The sequence below is a fragment of the Pagrus pagrus genome (assembly GCF_965226575.1).
Source record: "Pagrus pagrus genome assembly, chromosome: 4".
Taxonomy (NCBI): domain Eukaryota; kingdom Metazoa; phylum Chordata; class Actinopteri; order Spariformes; family Sparidae; genus Pagrus; species Pagrus pagrus.
The window spans coordinates 31,932,869-31,951,714 of record NC_140188.1 but is presented as its reverse complement, the minus strand read 5'-3'; positions in this window follow the sequence as shown (position 1 = coordinate 31,951,714).

The following is an 18,846-nucleotide window of genomic DNA, read 5'->3' as shown; positions in this document are numbered from 1 at the left end:
GACCACGTGAAATCACTCGGTCTGAGAAGCAAGTCCAGCAAACAGTAGAAGCATTTCAGAGTTTTATCAACCCATTTCAGCTTGGAACTTCTCAGCCCTTGACAAGTTTGACTTCAGGAGCAGCTATGCCAGAAGAGTTGCGCTATGATGTGCTGAATGCCCTGAAAAATGGCAAAACTCAAAAAGAGGAGTTCATCCGTGATCGACTACAAACAAAAAAAGTCCTTTTCTTTGAACCTATCAAGAGGAACAGATTCAAGACAATGTCATCTACCACACCTAAAAGGAAGCTTGTGGCATCAAACCAGAAAGTGATCCAGTACAATTTCATCTTTTACGGTTTCATCTTTCAGATCTTCATCAAATCACAACAACTCAAGTCACAAATAAGCATCTCTGACCTAATGACCTATCCCTTGACTCTGACAACATACTCCATCTCAACAATCGATGGCTTTTTCGCAAAAAACAACAAAGCAAACGGTATGAACTACATAATCAAAGATGCTGAGAATACGCAACTTCTTTCTCCAAGCCAATGTGCTCTCATTCAAGATGGAAACTCCTCATTCTACATGCGTGATGTGCCACGAACAATGAAGACTATATCAGAGCGCATCTTCAAAACTCTACCGGCTGCAGCTGAAACAGTATTCAGCACAGACACTTACCTTGACCGTCTTCATTCACCAAAATCAGCTAAGAGGGATCGCAGAGGTTGTGGTGAACGTTTTATGGTGAATGGGCTGAATATGCATCGACCCACTGATTGGAATGATTTTCTCACAAATGATGAAAACAAGATTACACTCATTCATTTACTTCTGGATCACTGGAGCTCTCAAGATATGATGGAAGACATCCTCCAAAGGCCTGAAGATAGAATGCAATGCTGGAGTGATGTCTAAAGAGCTTCTACCTGAGATCTGTTCAAAACATGAAGAAACGGATGTGAGGGTGATCATTTACATGCAGTATATCCAAACCAAAATGCCTCACATCACAACAGTCAGAGTCAGATCAAAAGACTCTGACATTTTCTTCATTCTCCTGTTTTATGCCAAGTCATCAACTGTCAATATCATCTTTGACATGGGAGATAGACTTATCAACATCAACCAGCTGGCTGAAGATTACTCAGAGGAACACATTTCAGCTCTCCTGGCCTTGCACGCATTCACTGGTGCTGACTGCACATCAGCATTCAAAGGCAAAGGGAAGGTGCGACCGATGAAGATTCTGAATCAGAACTCAAAGTTTATCCAGATCTTTGCTGAAATGGGGAACTCTTGGGAGCTTGATGAGCGGATTCTCAGTGGTGTTGAAGAGTTCACTTGTCGCCTCTATGGTTTCAGTCGTCGAATCAAGAAGGTTGATGAGGCAAGAGAGATTAAAGTCAAGAAAATGTGTGGCTCAAGCCTTGAGCTTCGACAGGGTATCTCCATTGATCTCTCCACCTTCCCACCCTGCAAGAGGGTCCTCTTACAGCACATAAGAAGAGTCAACTTCCAGGTATGCGTCTGGAAGAGGGCTCACAAGCACTACCCGGAGACCCGATCCCCTCTTGACCATGGATTTCATATAAACACAGAGACTGGCAAGCTAGAACCACTATGGTTTGAGGGTGACATCATCCCCAAAGCCCTTGTCGATGTTTTGGCAGAAGAGGAAAAAGATGAAGATGACTTAGCAGATGAACTCCATACAAGTATGGATGATGATGATGATGATGAGGAAGAAGAAGAGGAAGAAAAAAATGATTAAAATCCAGTTCTATCATTGTACTTTTATTGTCAGCTAATGGATCTCAGCAAATAGACATCACACATTTCTTCATAAATGAAATTAATCTTAGTGAATAAATCTTCTCGGACATATTCTACACTAATACAAGATGGTAAGAAGCTACGGCATAGATAAGCAGCAAAAAGCTCTAAGAACCAAAGAAATGTGTTTTATTTTATGTTTGAGCTGTATTTTAGTGTCTCCATTTGGCTGTATAATGTCTATAGTTAGTAATGTTGTCTCTATTGATGGTTGGCTTCTTGATAACAGACTGCACACTTGAGTTGTTATTAATTGTGTTGCCTGGACTTTGTTCTTCAATAAATCTCTCATTTGGGTACCAGGTTTTGTGTGACTGAACCCTCCTTTGCTTAATCTGTTGTTTTATATTGCACCCCGATACCCTGGTCCACCTGGGGGTGTAACATTATTCTCTTTTCATGTAATTAACTCAAGTCTCAACTCTTGTTTAAGATATTGTTCATATGCAAGAAAACATGCTTAATCCCACTTGGAAGGGTAATGCTGAAAGTTCTGTTTTCTCCGATTTGAGGTACACTGGAGAACTTTGGTCATAGCAGGTGTAATCTTCTAGATAGAAAGGTCATCTTGGACTTAAATTGAAGCCTACAAATGTGGGAAGTTTTTCATAACCATGTAAGGCAGTGATATGTATAATAAAATGGTTGAAAATGATCACCTTTGATTACAATTTGTCAGGCGGACACACATTTTTTTGTCTTTTGGGATAAACTAGGGTGATATTTGAAAACAGAAAGGCAGTAAGCCCCAGAATATTATTCTGATGGTTTCCCCTATGTGTCAGGATACACCATGCACAATTTCAGACTTATCTGACCATTTATGCAGTTGCAGTACCCTAATATATGCAATTACATCATTTCGTCTGAAGCTTTTCCCAAAAAGGGTTATTTGGGTGGAGGTTATCAACTTGTTATGGCCCAATGTATGGGACAACAGGAAATAATAGTGAAAAAAAGGTAGCAAAAAACATCCTGAGGGGTGGACCTGGCTCCTGGCCTATTAAGTGTGTGTGTCCAGACGGAAGTGCCCAAAATAAGGGATTTGAGGCCATCCTCATCCCAAAAAATTTTGCGATTGTGATATTGGCAGGTAATCATACACCCATGACATGAATGGTATGGACTGAATTGGTGACATAAAATGGCTGCTGTTTTGTTGACTAATATGCACAATTGTCAGGTCCCTCAACAAGCTTCCCCATAAGCAGCTAAACACATGGGACCGTACTTTTTAATGTTTGGCAGGGAGGCCAGGTATCCATCAGAGGTACCACAGGAGTATGAGTTAAGTGTGTGTTAGTTTTATATTTATGAAGTCAAGGGGTTGTGGTAATGACTTGGATAAATGGCTTGGAATGTAACACCACTTTGCATTTTTATATGTAGCCAGGTGAACAGAGGTAATAGTGTTCTCAGTACCTGTGGTGCATTTTGTTGAGGTCATATCACTTTAAGAAGCGCAGGGCAGGAAAAACACACGAGAGTAAGGAAATCACGCGAGACTAAGAAAATCAGAGAAGACGTGAATCGCCCGAAAATTGCAGTAACGCAGTGTGAACAATGGCGATGGTGGGTGCATGTCACCGGTGCAAGTGAGTTTGGATAACTTAATCCCACGGAGATTTACTTCTTATTAAGTTACACAGTCCAGAGAAGAGAGGCTGGTCGAGCTGACAGGCTGACATTCGTGAGCAGAGAGTGTACCTGTTGTTTGTTCATCGCCGAGGGTCGGTGAGGAGAGTGTGACGTTGTTTCCTCCATGTTGAGAGCAGGCCTGATAGGGCAGCGGGTCAGCTTAAGTCGCCATAAAAATTTATTTAAAATCCTGCTTAGGACCGTTCTGTTGTCAGGCATTGTTATTTTATGAAACTGTGTTATTTTGTGTTAATGTACCTCGCAGAGGGGAGAGAAAGCCGAGTCTGAGCTGCGTCAGGTGTGAGGCAGGGTTTTCAGACTGCGTATTAGAAGTGAGTAAATCCATTGTTTGATTGAAGCATACTTTAAGTTGATAGAAAACCATGATAAAAATGTATTTATTGGCATATGTTTTTGAGTTATTGTGATTCATGGTGTATTTTGTTTATTTTCTGTTTACAGAAAATGATAGCCACTACTGTTGTCTGTATTACTTGTAAAAGTTCATGAAACTGAAACTACATAAGAGGGAAAAATAGGACTTTATTCTTATTGTTTGTTTTTTTGTAACTGTACTTTCCACCCTCAAAATTATACGATTAATACTGTGCCTTTTTGTTATAAGTACAGTCGGGGGAATAAACAAACCCATAAAATATTTTATTGTGTCCGGTCGTCTCCTTTTGATCTGGCCACATATACTTTAGGTGATAACGGCTAAAGTGGAGAGCCTGGTGGTGAGGGAGGAAGTCTTCCAGGGGCTTGAAAACCAACCTAAGACTTATGACCATGTGAGAGCAAATGTCTCCAGAAGCCACCAAGCGCAAACTAGAACAGGGGCATAATGACAATTTTCAAACTCAAACAAAACATCAGGGAGCAGCAACAGAAGGGAGGTAAAATGGCCTCGGACATGCTAGGGCCCTTTACGATCACCGCAATTAGGGATAAAAGTGCTAGTCTGGCCAGCAAAACAGCTAAATTGATGGCGAACCTGGACCAACTAACTAAATACACAGAGCCAGAGGAGAGAATACCAGCTAAGCTCCTCAAAGGTAGCTATCCCCCCCACAAAACCACCATCCAGCCCCCCCACAAAACCACTAGCCCCACCAGCCTCACCAACCTCAACTTGACTCCCATCTGCGACCCTCCAGCAGCCATGTTACAAGAGAGTTGACCAATCCACAATGGTACATCCTGTTCAGTAATGTGACATGGTATGATAACACTAAATATGCTTTGAAATGACCGTGTTTAAAATTTCCAGCACTCAAGGATATATGGAGGAGTAGAGTGGAGCTCTTGTGGGCCAAGGTGGGGCCTTACCAGCTTTTCACAGCCGATTTCCAAAGCCTGGCACCTGGGAGGGAAGTAGTGAGTGAGGTGAGTTTTGTGAGTTGTTTCAGATTTTTCCTCCTTGATATGTAAGTTAATAATTTAAATATTCTTTGTGCAGATCTTAAATGGATACCTGGAGGTGGTATCAAAAACCATCCCCGCAAGGGTCAAGCTGGTTGACTCATTCGAGATGACATCCATCTGGAATGGAACGTCAAGGGGGATGAGAATGGTGAGAATAATGGTTGTTTTCAAATGTGTTCACTACTATTACACATCTTAAACCTAAAATTCTCACTTGCAGCTTGACATATTGGAGTGGGATGTGCTCATTGGGGCCGTCTGCAAGGACCGACATTGGACCTTGGTCTTAAGCGTATTTTGATGACTGCCATTTATGCAACTATATACACAAGTCAATTCTAGTGCATTGAGGTATCCTATCTGTAAAAGGCCATGTATCCAAAAGGAGGGGATCATTGTTGACCCCTTCAGAGTCACTCCCACTCAGATACAACAGTGCAGAGATTCAATAAGGTCAGTAAATCCAGGATTTATTATGCATGTGCAAGTAACAAACGTAAAAGTTTTCTTCCATTATTGCATTAGGGCTTTCATGCGGAAAAAGGGTCTCAACATTTCAAGGTGGACCTGCAACACAGTCCAGCTTCCACGCCAGCTAGATTCCGCATCCTGTGGTGTGATTGTCTGCAAAGTAAGATTATGTACCCTTTGAAGCATTTTAAATGTGCAAACTGAGTCGCACTGACAGTTACCTGTGCTTTAAGATTGCAGAGCTACTCCTAAAAAAGCAGACAATCGATTTCCTGGTCGACAAGGTCGGAATTGACCACCTTCGGAGAGAATTGGCCCTTACGCTGATGGACCAATCTGGTAAGCTTCAATCTATTTATCGACCTAGCTGAAATCTGCATACACTTGAACCAGTGTGAAATTGAAATATCTGTTAATAGACAACATGGCAGATTTGTGTCGCTTCTGCAGGAGGAGGGACACGGGAGACGGGGACCCTTTAGAGACACCTGTGGATGACTGGTTAGGAAGACTACAGTTAAAGAGTAAAGTGTGGATGTCATTTTTCCCCAAATCTCATTTGTATATCTTCTTTCAGATTGAATGCAACAAAGGTCGCCTATGGTTCCACTGGGTGTGTGTGGGGGAACCCAATTTGCAGCAGGAGTTTGTGTGTCCTGCCTGCAAGTGACACCCAACCCAACTGTCCCTGCTCCACTACATCAGCTGGCCAGCCTCCTCTATGGAGGGCTGTAGGTTTCCTCACCTGCGGTTGACTCTTTTCCCTCAGTGGGCAAGTTTCACCTCCTTCAACTGGGGGCATCTAGAGGAATAGTTTTTGTGTTTATTCTTTCATTCACAGAGCACCATAAGTGACTGAGATTCAGTTCATGTGTGTTTTGGGATTTCTTTAATTGTGATTGTTGTGGTTACTTTCTTTGATTTGAGTTTACATGCATGATTTAGAAATGGCCGATTATGATTTGAAGCAGTGAATGCAACCTCTGACTAGCCAATTGGCTGTTGCAGTAAGCCAACAGACTGATTGATAGGCAGGCCAGGTAGCAGGATGCAGGGTTTTTTTTTTTGTTCTTATCAAAGACGCTGGAAACGAGGGAAGCGGCGCAGTAGGAGAGGAGACCACGAGGGCCGCCCAGTGACTTCAGCAACAGTGTATCGAAGGCGTTTGGACGTGATGTGAGTTGTGAATCCCTGACTGATCCACTGTTAGCTACAGCCTGAAGAACTCTGAAAACCAGAGAGAGTTCATCCTGTGTATGTAGAATAGCCTGCTGGCCATCTCCTGTGTTTTATGTCTACGGCGTCGCTGGGAGGAGCTTCAGCCAAAGTGGAGGCCGTGTGAGCGGTGGAAGCAGCACAAACAACTGGGAGATCTTCAGATGGAGGACGGTTCGCGATGGCTACACGGCGTGGCGGAAGAGACGATAGGAGGACAAAGACTGGAGCGTGGTCGTGAGCTTTCGGACTGTTGAATTTTAACATTGTTCTTAAATTTACTTTCAAAAGGAGGCCCTCTCCCCCTCAAACAAAAGGCATTGCCCTAACAGTATTATTCCTATCGTGGTTTTGTACAATAAATCTCTTCTGTATAACTTTCTGTGTTTGGGTAATTGAGTACTGCTCACCATCGTGAAAAAAATTACTTGCATTAGAATTTGGTGGTTTGTTATTGATATAAAAACTAAAAACCACCATCATTACACCGTGCTTTAGTGTTTTTCTTCAGACCTCAGTACCGCTTTCATCACTCTTCTATCACTTATCATGAGGTACAGTACCCTGGGTTCTTTTATTTAAACATTGTATACGTTCACTTGTGTAACTATTTAATGGTAAATATTGTATAATAACTTTTGCTAACTAAGCATATTTCGATATAAATATGTTCCTTTCCTTTGATTTTATCACTGTAAATCCCTTTCCTTTTCACAGTTCCTATTGATTATTTATTCATCAACATGACAAAGAAGAAAATTAAATTTTGCTGGTCGGTGGAGCTGGTCTGTTACGGTTTGGTTGTAGCAGGTCCCAAAAGCGGACACCGAGACTGGGAGTAGGTGAAATAAAGTGAATTTATTATGGGCTCAAACATGCTTAGGTGGTAGGATAGGTGGAGGTAGGCTCAGGCTCAGCGTAAGGGCTGCGGTGCAAGAAGGCTCACCCCTAGATTCCACTAGATACATGTCCGGTCTGGCTCTGCTCCGTCACGGTTCCGCCACGGCAGCAGAGCTGATAGAGTGAGTCACAGAGTGAAACCTATGTGTTAACTTCCACTGGCTCCGCTGCATTGCGTATCTGCTCCATCCCAGCTCCAGCAGTCAGGAGCCTTCCGGAGCAGTTACGCAGGGCTTCTATTTCTGCCGGATGCAGGAGCACGACGCAGCAATTCAGACAAATTCAGCAGAGAGCAGACAGGAAGTCAGACACTAAAACAACAAGATAACATCCAGTTAATTTTCATAATAAAACACTCTGTGTTGACACCAGCACATCTACCATCTATCTAAAAAAATTTCAGGCACTCTTCTAATCCTTCGGTTGGGAACACTTCTTGTTATTGTGTTTATAAACACATGTTGTGGCCATTTCTATGGATGTGATTGTTCTGTTATTATATTGCACTTAAGAATAATTTTATATTGAGAAATTTAAGTTTGATTATATTTTCAAGACCAGATAAATTCTGTGTTGCATACTGTATAAAACAAAAATTATGAATATTAATAGTGAAGCAGTGACGTTTGGAATGGCGAAATCTGATTGGCTGTTTGAATTAGAAACTTAACAAAGTGGTCAGAAGCCACTGGACCTTGGAGCAACACAGTCTTTTGACCTACACTTAGTGAATTTTGTAGAAAGTCAAGGAGAACTATGTGTAGCAGCAGCTTGCTGCGGACCTCGAGTTGCTGTCTTAATCGGGCGCAAGCATGCATCCCAAGGAGGTCATGTACCTTAGTGTGCCTAACTATGTGTTGCAGCAGCTTGCGGCAGACCTCTAATAATATTAACTAAACGGGCGCAAGCATGCATCCCAGCGAGGTCATACTACCTAAGTGAGCCTAACTATGTGTTGCAACAGCTTGCTGCAGACCTCTAAAAGTATTAACTAGTCGGGCGCAAGTATGCATCCCAAAAGAGGCTATACTACCTTAATAAATACGATGAAACCCAGCCATCCGCCTCAAAGCAGCTTTTATTGACCGAACAATTTTACATGACCGTATTCTATACGGTCTTGCTCATGGCTTTCTGAGCCGATATGATTTCCTTGAGTTCAGGACGAACATAACGCTCGAAAGCCGTTGACGACCAGCGGCCCATCGCCTTGACTGTGGTAGCAGGAACGATGTTGGCTGCGTTGGTTGCTGCGCCGATGCGGAAAGAGTGGGAAGTGTACAGGTGGGGAGGCAGTCCACAATGCTGGCAGATCAGACGGAGGCGAGTGGTGAACCAGGACCGGGACATAGGCCTTCCTTTGTCGGTCAGGAACAAGGGCTCGTTTGGCTCAGCATGAGGTCACCACTGAAGATATCGGATCATGGAGGATAGAGGACAGAAAGCAGTGTTAGTTTGAGTGATTGCTATGGTTGAGCCTTTACCTTCTTTGTCTGTTTTGGAGTGTTTAAGGTAAATAGAGTACATGTTGGCTTTAACAGTGATATCTGAAATCGTGAGGTCTTGCAGGGGATTGAAGGAGTCTGTACTGGTAGTGAATTCACCACACCGAAGGAACCCATAAAAGGTTGTGAAGAAAACCGCTTCTAGTAGAGAATCTGTGTAAAGCCCGAAACACCCTTGCCTTAAATTAGTTACCATTTTGTGAATAAGAGACAAAGAAAAAGGAAGGCACTTATCGTGGCTTCCTGGCTGCTCCTTATTCAGCCCCTTGAAGAGGAGGCGTACAGAGGGATGTCCGAGAAGGTTACTAATTGAAGGATCTGCACATCTTAAATGACATTGAATACCTGCCACTGATGCTTTAATGGAAGAAGGTTGCATTTTTCGTGATTGAAAACAACTATGAAAGCACAAATCACAGGTATGTTCACAGGCATCGCAGGTACAGAAAAAGCTGCAGAGAAGGAAGTGAAATGAGACCAAGCAGATTCACACATCCTGAGAGTGGATTTTGCCAGTCCATTTCTCATGAGATGCTGATTTCATGTAATCGTGGAGGGTGCCCTCTAATCGAGTACAGTCTGAGCGAAGGCTGGGCAGTTCAGGCCTTGACATGTTGCGTTGGGACAGAGAATTCTGAATTCCTGAAATTTGAATCGGGACAAGGAGTCAGCAATTTTATTATCAAGGCCAGGAAGGTGAGCAGCACGGAGAGTGAAGTTACACATAATGGATGTCCAAGTTAAGCGACGGATGAACCTATTAATAAAGGGGATGGAGGAGCGCCCTTTATTGATGATATTGACAGTTGCTTCATTGTCACAAAAGACTACGATTTTTTTCCGACACCATGACTTGCCCCAAAGTAGACAAGCCACTACAACAGGGTAGAGCTCCAATAATGCAGTAGATTGAGCACTTTGGGGCAAGGAAAGCAATTCTTTTGGCCAGACATCAGCAAACCATTGGTTGTTGTAAAACCCCCCAAAACCAACAGAGGGAGCTGCATCAGTAAAGAATTTTAGAGATACTGATGTTTCTGGCTCCTCGTTGTAGAAAAAAGATATGCCGTTCCAGTTATCGCAGGGCAAAGACCAAAAACGAAGATCTGATCTGCAGCCTTCGTCCAGGGTTACTTGATCGTGGAGATTATTTACCGTTTTTGTAAGATCCAACAATCGGGAGATGAAGGATCTGCCCTGGGGAATGATTCTCATGGCGAAGTTAAGGTGACCTAATAAAGACAACAGTTCTCGTTTTGTGGTGGTAGCTACATCTAAAGCGGCTTTCATGATTTCGCGAATGCGAGACAGTTTCTCCAGAGGCAACGATGCTTGCATTAGGACGCTATCCAGTTTAATGCCTAAAAATTCAATCTCTTTCTGAGGGCCGATGGTTTTCTCTGCCGAGAGGGGAATGCCTAATTGATTGAAAGTGTCTTTTAAAGTGCTTATACAATGATCTGGTTTAGAATGGGGATAATCAACCACCAGAAAGTCATCCAATAAGTGCAAAACAAAAGGCAGTCTACAGTTGTTCAGCAGGATCCAGCAAAGCGCCTCAGAAAGGGAATTGAAGATGCAAGGGCTGCTGCGACAGCCAAATGTAAGTCTAACTGAAAAATACATTTTATTGCGCCATTTGACTCCGAAAAGATGCCATTGGGATGGATGCAGTGGCATCACCTTGAAGGCGTCTGTTATATCAGCCTTACCTAGCCATGCCCCTTTACCTGCTAGCTTATTAAACTTGAAAGCATTATCCACGGTAGCATAAAACAAAGAGAATGGGGCGAGTGGTATGAGGCTATTTATACTCGGAGCACTGTCATTGTGGGGGGCTGATAGGCTTATGATCAGACGCTTTTTTCCTGAATATTTGCGAGTTGCTATGCCTAGGGGGTTTATACGAAACGTGGTAAAGGGGGGGTCGGCGAAAGGTCCGATCATGTAACCCTTCTCAACCTCTTTGGCCAATAATTTATCCACCATCTCTGGTTCTCTCAAGGCCGATTGGAGGTTGTTGCATACATGAGAAACTTTTGGGAGAAAACATAACCCAGCGACAAAACCTTGGACTAAACCTGTGATTAAATAGTTCACAAAACACCGATTTGGATGATTCTTCAAGGAATTGCTCAGCTTGGAAACGTTGACTGGAGTAGCTGGTTTATTCATTACTTTTACACTAGACGAGTGCGGCGAGGGCACACAGACCTGGGGTGGCCGTCTCTGCAATAGCTGCAAGCATGTATAAACTTACAATTAGCAAATCTGCAAACATTTTCATTAAAGTTGATGCAAAGTGGTGTCTGCAATGATTTACTCTTTGGAGTCACCTTGGAATCATTTTTCTCTTCCACTTTTTGAAACGCTTGGGAAGGCCGGCCATGCTGGATCACAGTTTTTGGACAGAGACTTGCTGTGTGTGAAAAAGATCCACACACTGCACAGGAGAGGGCCTGGTGCCCTGTGAAATGTCTACTGATCAGAGTGAGATCTACCACGAACCAATCTAGTCTTTGATTGAATTTCTGGATGTACAGAGCTGCTTTTGCTGAGAAGAATTTGTGATACTCGTAAAACAATGTACCTCCATATGACATGGCTAGATCTGAAATTATGGCCAGATATGTATCCAGTTCTGCTCTTCGCTCTGGATACACTTCACAGATTGCATCTCAATAGACTCCAAAAGCTACATTAAACTCTGCCATAGTTAAGTTTTTTGATAGTCTGGGGTCGGTCTCTTTTAAGAACACTGAAACATCTCCACAGTCAACCAGACGTCTGCCAGAAGGATCAGCTGAACACAGTAGGATTTTTACCAGATTAATGTCATTACCTGCCAGGATCTGATTACTCAGCTGAGGAGAGACAGCGGCAGCTAGTGGAATGAATGGAACTCCGGTTGGAGCTGCCGGGACTGCAGTTCCCAGGGTCCTGTGCAGCGTGATGACGATGGGGGCCGAGCCGAATGACGTCATCGCAGGTGAGACGTCTGGCGGTCTGAGCTGAGGAGATGTGTTTTGGGGTCCGCTGGTGGACAGAATCTCCAGGCGTTGAATCCGGGTGTCCATGTCGTTGAGGGAGGATTGAATGTTGGACAATGCAGAGAGGACTGGATCCTCATTCTGATGGTGGATGTGGACTCTCTGCCGTTTGGCGGGGATGCTAATGTTAGCATCGTTGGTTTCATCCAGGCTAGCATTAGCACTGGGAAGGGGACAGTTCTTCTTGGATTTGCATTTTGACAGAGGGAGGGAAAGAGTGACAGGAGAAACAGCGGCTGCATCAGGAACGTCGAGGTGACACAGGAAAAAATTGAAGAGCTCCCTATGACTTGCCCCCGAGGGAGCAGGGATGTTGCGGCCATAAAGATCTTCCAGGATTTTTGCCACCGGCCGGTCTTTGATTGACGGACCTTTCTTGCTCGCCAGCCGGGAGCTACGACGGACCTGACAGCTCTCTCCAACTCTTTCCTCGGACGCGTCCTCCTCATATTGGGTTTCAAAGACAACCCGGTCCGAATCGGACAAATCCTCCGGCTCGAGATGGGACATCACGAGCGACAAGGTGAGTAATGATGAAACAAAAAATATTCGAACAAGAAGCATACCCGACTTGCAAGCTTGCCGGCAGCAGAGTTGTGGGTGCAGCAGTGTTAAAGGAGAGATCAGTGTATGACAGCTTAGATTTAAATAGACCGCCTTATTCGAAAGAATGGATATGATTGGTCTGTGACTGAGGCTGATCTGATCAGCTGGCTGTCAGCTGACTACAGCTGGGGCTTTATGACTTCCGTGTCCTGCATGAATTTGCGCTATGCTTCATTAAACGAAGAACTTTGGATTCAAGATTTTTATTTTCTGACTTCGGTGTTGAGTGCAAAGAACTTTGAGGTCCTAAGCTAATGAGTCAGCGTTGCTGCACTCACATCATAGTCAAAAGACTGCTTGTGAAGACGCACTGAGCCGAGAGGACGGCGAGCTGAAGGCTAAACGGTGTTGTGCTAAGGAGCTAGTAGCAGAAAGAAATCCAAGACGCCAGAAAACTACGGCGGATGAGTGGCTTTCCCTGGTTCAGGTCTGATATTCTCTCTTTGCTCTATTAGCCTCCCGACGATGCTAATGCTAATAACGGCGCTAAAGCTAACCATCGTATGAAAGTGAAAATAAACCTCCGCTGGATGTCCGGTCCTGAAAGTCATTGAGCTTTAACTCAAGAAATCCTACACATCCAGTAACTCTTTTCACAAGTGTCTGTGAATGTACAAGAAGAGTAAGAAGCTGTGGATAATTCAAGGAATTGTGACAGTTTGTGTGTGGAGATTTGTGAGGAAACGTCATGTCAGAGAAAAGCGCAGCTACGCGTGATGACCAAAAGAGGGCTCCAAAGCCCACGGAAAAGGCTATAGCGGAGAAGATGCAAAGGCTGAAAGGTGAACACAAGGGAAAGTTGGCACAGTTAACCAAACAGAAGAATGACTTAAAAAAATTATGAAAAATGAAGACAGTGTTAATTTCATAAAAGATGAAGTTTGAAAGAAGAGTATGAAAGAATTGTGTGAGTTGATGGACGAAGATGAAAAGAAAGTGGATCAAGATGCTTTTAAAGGACAGACATTCGGCTTTCAAATGTTTTGTAGAAGAAACAAACCAGTGGATTGCTGGTGTCATAAAAGATGAGGAGGATGACGTTAGGCCACATGATAGAGTGTATCCAAAGCTGGTTCTGTGGCAAGTCACACTTCAAGCACTAATTCTGCAATGCTGAGAATTAAAGCAGAACGAGAAGCATTGTTGGCAAGAGCTGCAGCAATGAAAAAGAAAGAAGCAATAGAGCAGGAAGAAACTTGCTTGCGACTCAAGAAAGAGCAATTAGAGATTGATACCAAACTTGCCGCTTCAGATGCCAAATTAAAGGTGTATGAAGAATTTGAAGATGCTCATGAGTCTATGGATGGTTTTCTTGAGCCACCTCCAAGACCCAGAGCTGAACTCCTGGCACGTAGACAAGAAAAGCATGTTGATGTTGGCGATTATGTGCATCATGGAGCTGGTATGCCTTCTCTTGCCTTCAATCCAAAGTCAGCTGTTCAAGTTGGTATCTCAGACAGAAGAAGGTCATTGTCAAGGTTTGATACTGGCAGCAGCGTGCTGCTTCCTGGTCGTCATAATCGCACTGATTCTTCTACAGACAGCCTGTATGAAGTGCTACAGCGTCAGAATGAAGTCACAGAGGTGCTCATCAAACAACAGAGTATGTCTCAACTGCCTCACAGAGACGTACCAACATTTAAAGGAGATCCTCTGGCTTATAGATCTTTCATAAGAGCTTTCGAGCATGCTATTGACAGTAAAACAGACAGCCATCAAGATCGGTTGTATTACCTTGAACAGTTCACTAGTGGAGAACCACTTGATCTCATTCGCAGCTGTGAGCACATGAGACCTGACAGAGCTTACAAAGAAGCCAGAGCATTGCTTGATCGTCATTATGGAGATGAACTGACCATCTCCACAGCATACATCAAGAAGGCAATGGAATGGCCTCAGATAAAACCAGAGGACAGAAAAGGATTGAACGCCTTTGCGTTGTTCTTAATTGGATGTTGTAACACAGTGAATGATGTTGACTACATTGACGAAATGAACAATCCCACTAACATGAAGTGCATTTTGTCCAAACTCATATTCAAACTGAAAGAAAGATGGAGAAGCTATGCTTATGACATTCAAGAAAAAAGAAGAAAAAGAGCTAAATTTCCTGATTTAGTGGAGTTCGTTTATCACCAAGCAAAGGTTGCCAATGATCCGCTGTTTGGAGATATCCTGGATTCCCCCATGGGCAATCAGAAAAGCTCAAAGAAGCAACCCAGCATCAGGAAAGGTGAATCTAAAGGAAGTAGCTTTGCTGTGGCTGTGTCTGCTACTGAAAAAGACCAAAGTAAAATCCAACCTGAGAAGAAAACGTCTGCAGTTAAGTCCGTGAGTGTTTTCCAAAGCCCTTGTCTTTACTGTCAGAAGAACCATGCACTGAATGTGTGCAACAAGATCCGAGAACAGCCATTGAAAAAAGAATTCAGTTCTTAAAGACGAACAGTCTTTGTTTCGGGTGTCTGAAAGCAGGCCATCTGTCCAGGGACTGTAAGAAAAAGGCTTCATGTCCGGATTGTCCTCTCAGGCACCCAGCTATCTTGCATGTCGTGAAGGGAAATGTTACATCAGAGAGCAACAGTGTAGATAACAGCTCACAAGGCACAAGTGAAGTCACAAGCACTCTTGTGTCTGCAGGGTGTAGAAAAAGTGACCATACCGGGGCCGGAAACAGTGAATGCATACTGCCAATCGTAGATAAAACACAAGAAAGGCACAATGATAATCAAGATCTATGCGTTCCTGGATCAAGGAAGCACAGCGACCTTCTGTACTGAAGACTTAGCCAAGAAGTTGAACATCAGAGGCAGGAAGACGGAGTTCCTGCTTCGCACCATAGCGCAAGGACAGAAAGTGAGTAGCTATGTATTCAACGATCTGGAGGTGTGTGGCTTAGAGGAGCAAGAGTACACCCAGCTGCCCAATGTGTATACTCAGCCAGACATACCTGCGACGAAAGCCAACATACCACAGCTTTGGTGAAGTGGTCTTACCTGAGTCGAGTCCATCTCCTAAAATTAGAAGCAGAGGTTGGTCTTCTCATTGGTTCCAATGCGTACAAAGCCATGGAGCCATGGGAGATCATCAGTAGCCAGAACGACAGACCATACGCTGTAAGGACAGCGCTTGGTTGGGTTGTCAATGGGCTAATCAGCAGGGGCCAAGAGAAGGAATTGGAGGATGTCGAAAGACAAAGTTCCCTTGTCAACCGCATTACTGTGATGAGCATTGAGGACATGCTGATGAATCACTACAAGGTAGATTTTCCAGAACAACGATGTGACGACAGACAAGAACAGTCTCAACATGACAAGCAGTTCATGCATACGGTGACAACATCAGCACAGCTCATGGATGGTAATTTTTGCATCAAGCTGCCTTTGATGGATGACAAGGTGAAGATGCCATGCAACCGTGGTATTGCTGAACAGAGGCTTAACTCTTTGAAGAGGAAGTTCAGTAGGAACACAGACTTCTTTCAAGAGTACAAGACCTTTATGGACAACATACTGAAAGAAGGCTTTGCAACAAGGGTTTCAGAAGAGCAATTGAGTCGCAGTGATGGAAGAGTATAGTTCACCCCACATCAAGGGGTGTATCATCCGAAAAAGAGAAAACAGCCTTATTGGAGTGTTGCTGAGATTTAGACAGGAGCCTGTCGCCATGATGTCGGATATTGAGTCCATGTTTTACCAGGTGCGGGTACCAGACACGGACGCTGACCTGTTACGCTTTCTCTGGTGGCCAGAGGGCAATCTGAATGTGGAAGCAGAAGAGTACAGAATGTGTGTGCATCTGTTCGGTGCTACATCATCCCCTAGTTGTGTGTCGTATGCACTGAGAACAACAGCGGAAGATGCAGCCCCAAGTAGCACCCCAGAAGCAATACAGACAGTTCTCAAAAACTTTTACGTGGATGACTGTTTGAAGTCGGTAGCCACAGAACATGAAGCTGTCACTCTTGCGAGGGAGCTGATGACGTTGTACGCCAGTGGTGGTTTCCATTTGACCAAGTGGGTCAGCAACAGTAGAGTCCAGTTGAGTTCCATCCCTGACCACGAACGAGCAATTGAGGTCAAAGATCTAGATTTGGAGCATGATGAATTACCAGTGGAACAGGCATTAGGCGTGCAGTGGTGCACAAGTTCCGACAGCTTCATATTCAAGATACACTTGCCGGACAAGCCATGCACAAGACGGGGCATCTTATCAGTTGTCAGATCAGTGTACAACCCAATGGGCTTTTTGGCACCACTCCTCCTACCTGTCAAGCTCCTTTTGAGAGATCTATGCAAAGAGAAAAAAGGTTGGGATGAAGAAATCCATGAGAGGCCACGTCAAATATGGATAAAGTGGCTGACAGACCCAAACAAACTTTCAGAACTCAGTCTGGACAGAAGTTTCAAACCCGCTACATTTGAGCCCACAAAAGTTGCTCAGATACACAATTTCTCAGACGCCAGCCAAGATGGATATGGCATTGTGTCATATCTCATGTTGACGAATGATCAGGGTGAGAAACACATATCGTTCTTGATGGGAAAGTCCAGAGTCGCTCCACTCAAACAGATCACAACCCCAAGAATGGAGTTGACAGCAGCAATGGTTGCGGTCAAGATTGATCAGATGCTGAAAGAAGAACTTGAAGTTCCTGTGATGGAGTCAGTCTTCTGGATGGATAGTACGACAGTACTAAAGTATATTGAAAACGATGCCCTTCGTTTCAAAACGTTCGTGGCAAACCGAGTCAACACCTTCTCAGTGGAAGTATGTCAACACCTCACAAAACCCAGCAGATCAGGCATCAAGAGGCTTGAAGATTGAGAGCTTCATGAAAAGTAAGAGCTGGTTTCAGGGGCCTAGTTTCCTGCCAAACGAAAGTGAGTGGCCAGAACAACCTGAACAGTGTACTTACCTTACAGAAGAAGATGTTGAGGTGAAGACATCTGCTGCAGCGTCATGCACAAAACCAGACGAGTGCTCAGACCCAGTGAACCAGCTTGTTGAGTATTACTCCAGTTGGCACAAGTTAAAAAAGGCAACAGCTTGGATTTTGCACCTGAGAGAGACATTGCAGCACCTGAGCAAGAAGAGAAAGGAGTTTAAGATGAACATACAGCAGACTGAAAATGATTAAGAGAAATGCAAATCCATGGTTGAACAACAGATGGTGATGTGTAAGAAGAACCTGGAAAAAAGAGTTCTTACTGTGGAAGATCTATTCAGAGCTGAAACAGAACTGATCAAATACAGTCAGCGACAAACTTATGCTGAAGAGATGCAAGCTTTGCAGTCAGGACACTCCCATGTGAAAAGGAACAGTCCTATTTCCAAACTCGACCCGTACTTACAAGATGGCGTGTTTAGAGTAGGAGGACATCTGAACAGATCAGCGATGCCTGAGGAGGCCAAGCATCCTGCCATTCTGCATAAACAGCACAGAATAGCCCACCTCATTCTCCAACACACTCATCAAGACATTGGACATGGAGGTAGAAATCATGTCTTAGCCAAACTACGACAACAGTATTGGATACCAAGAGCCAATGCAGCAGCAAGAAAAGTGATTTCAGAGTGTAACCTCTGCAGAAGACTGCATACAAAGGCAGGAGAGCAAAAAATGGTGGACCTGCCGCAAGACCGTCTACTTCCTGACAAGCCACCCTTTACCAACACGGGTGTGGATTATTTTGGACCTTTTGAGGTCAAAAGAGGACATGCCAAGGTCAAGTGTTATGGAGTGCTCTTCACGTGCCTAACCGTCAGAGCAGTGCATATAGAGGTAGCCCATTCCCTTGACACTGATTCATGTATTAATGCCTTACGGCGTTTCCAAGCCAGAAGAGGACAAGTGTCAATCATTCGTTCAGATAATGGCAGAAATTTCGTCGGTGCTGAGCAAGAGCTGCGTGAGGCGTTAGCAGGGCTTAACCAGTCTCATATCAACGAAGTCATGATGAAAAAAGGTGTGCAGTGGATTTTCAACCCGCCTGCTGTGTCCCACCATGGCGGAGTCTGGGAGCGACAGATCTGCACAGTGAGAAAAGTGCTGAGTTCTGTGGTGAAGCAACAGCTGTTAGATGATGAAGGACTACAGACTCTTCTATGCGAGGTTGAGAGCATCATCAATGGGAGACCCTTAACCACGAACACAGATCACCCCAATGACCTCGAGCCGCTGACGCCGAATCATCTGCTCCAATTGAGGAC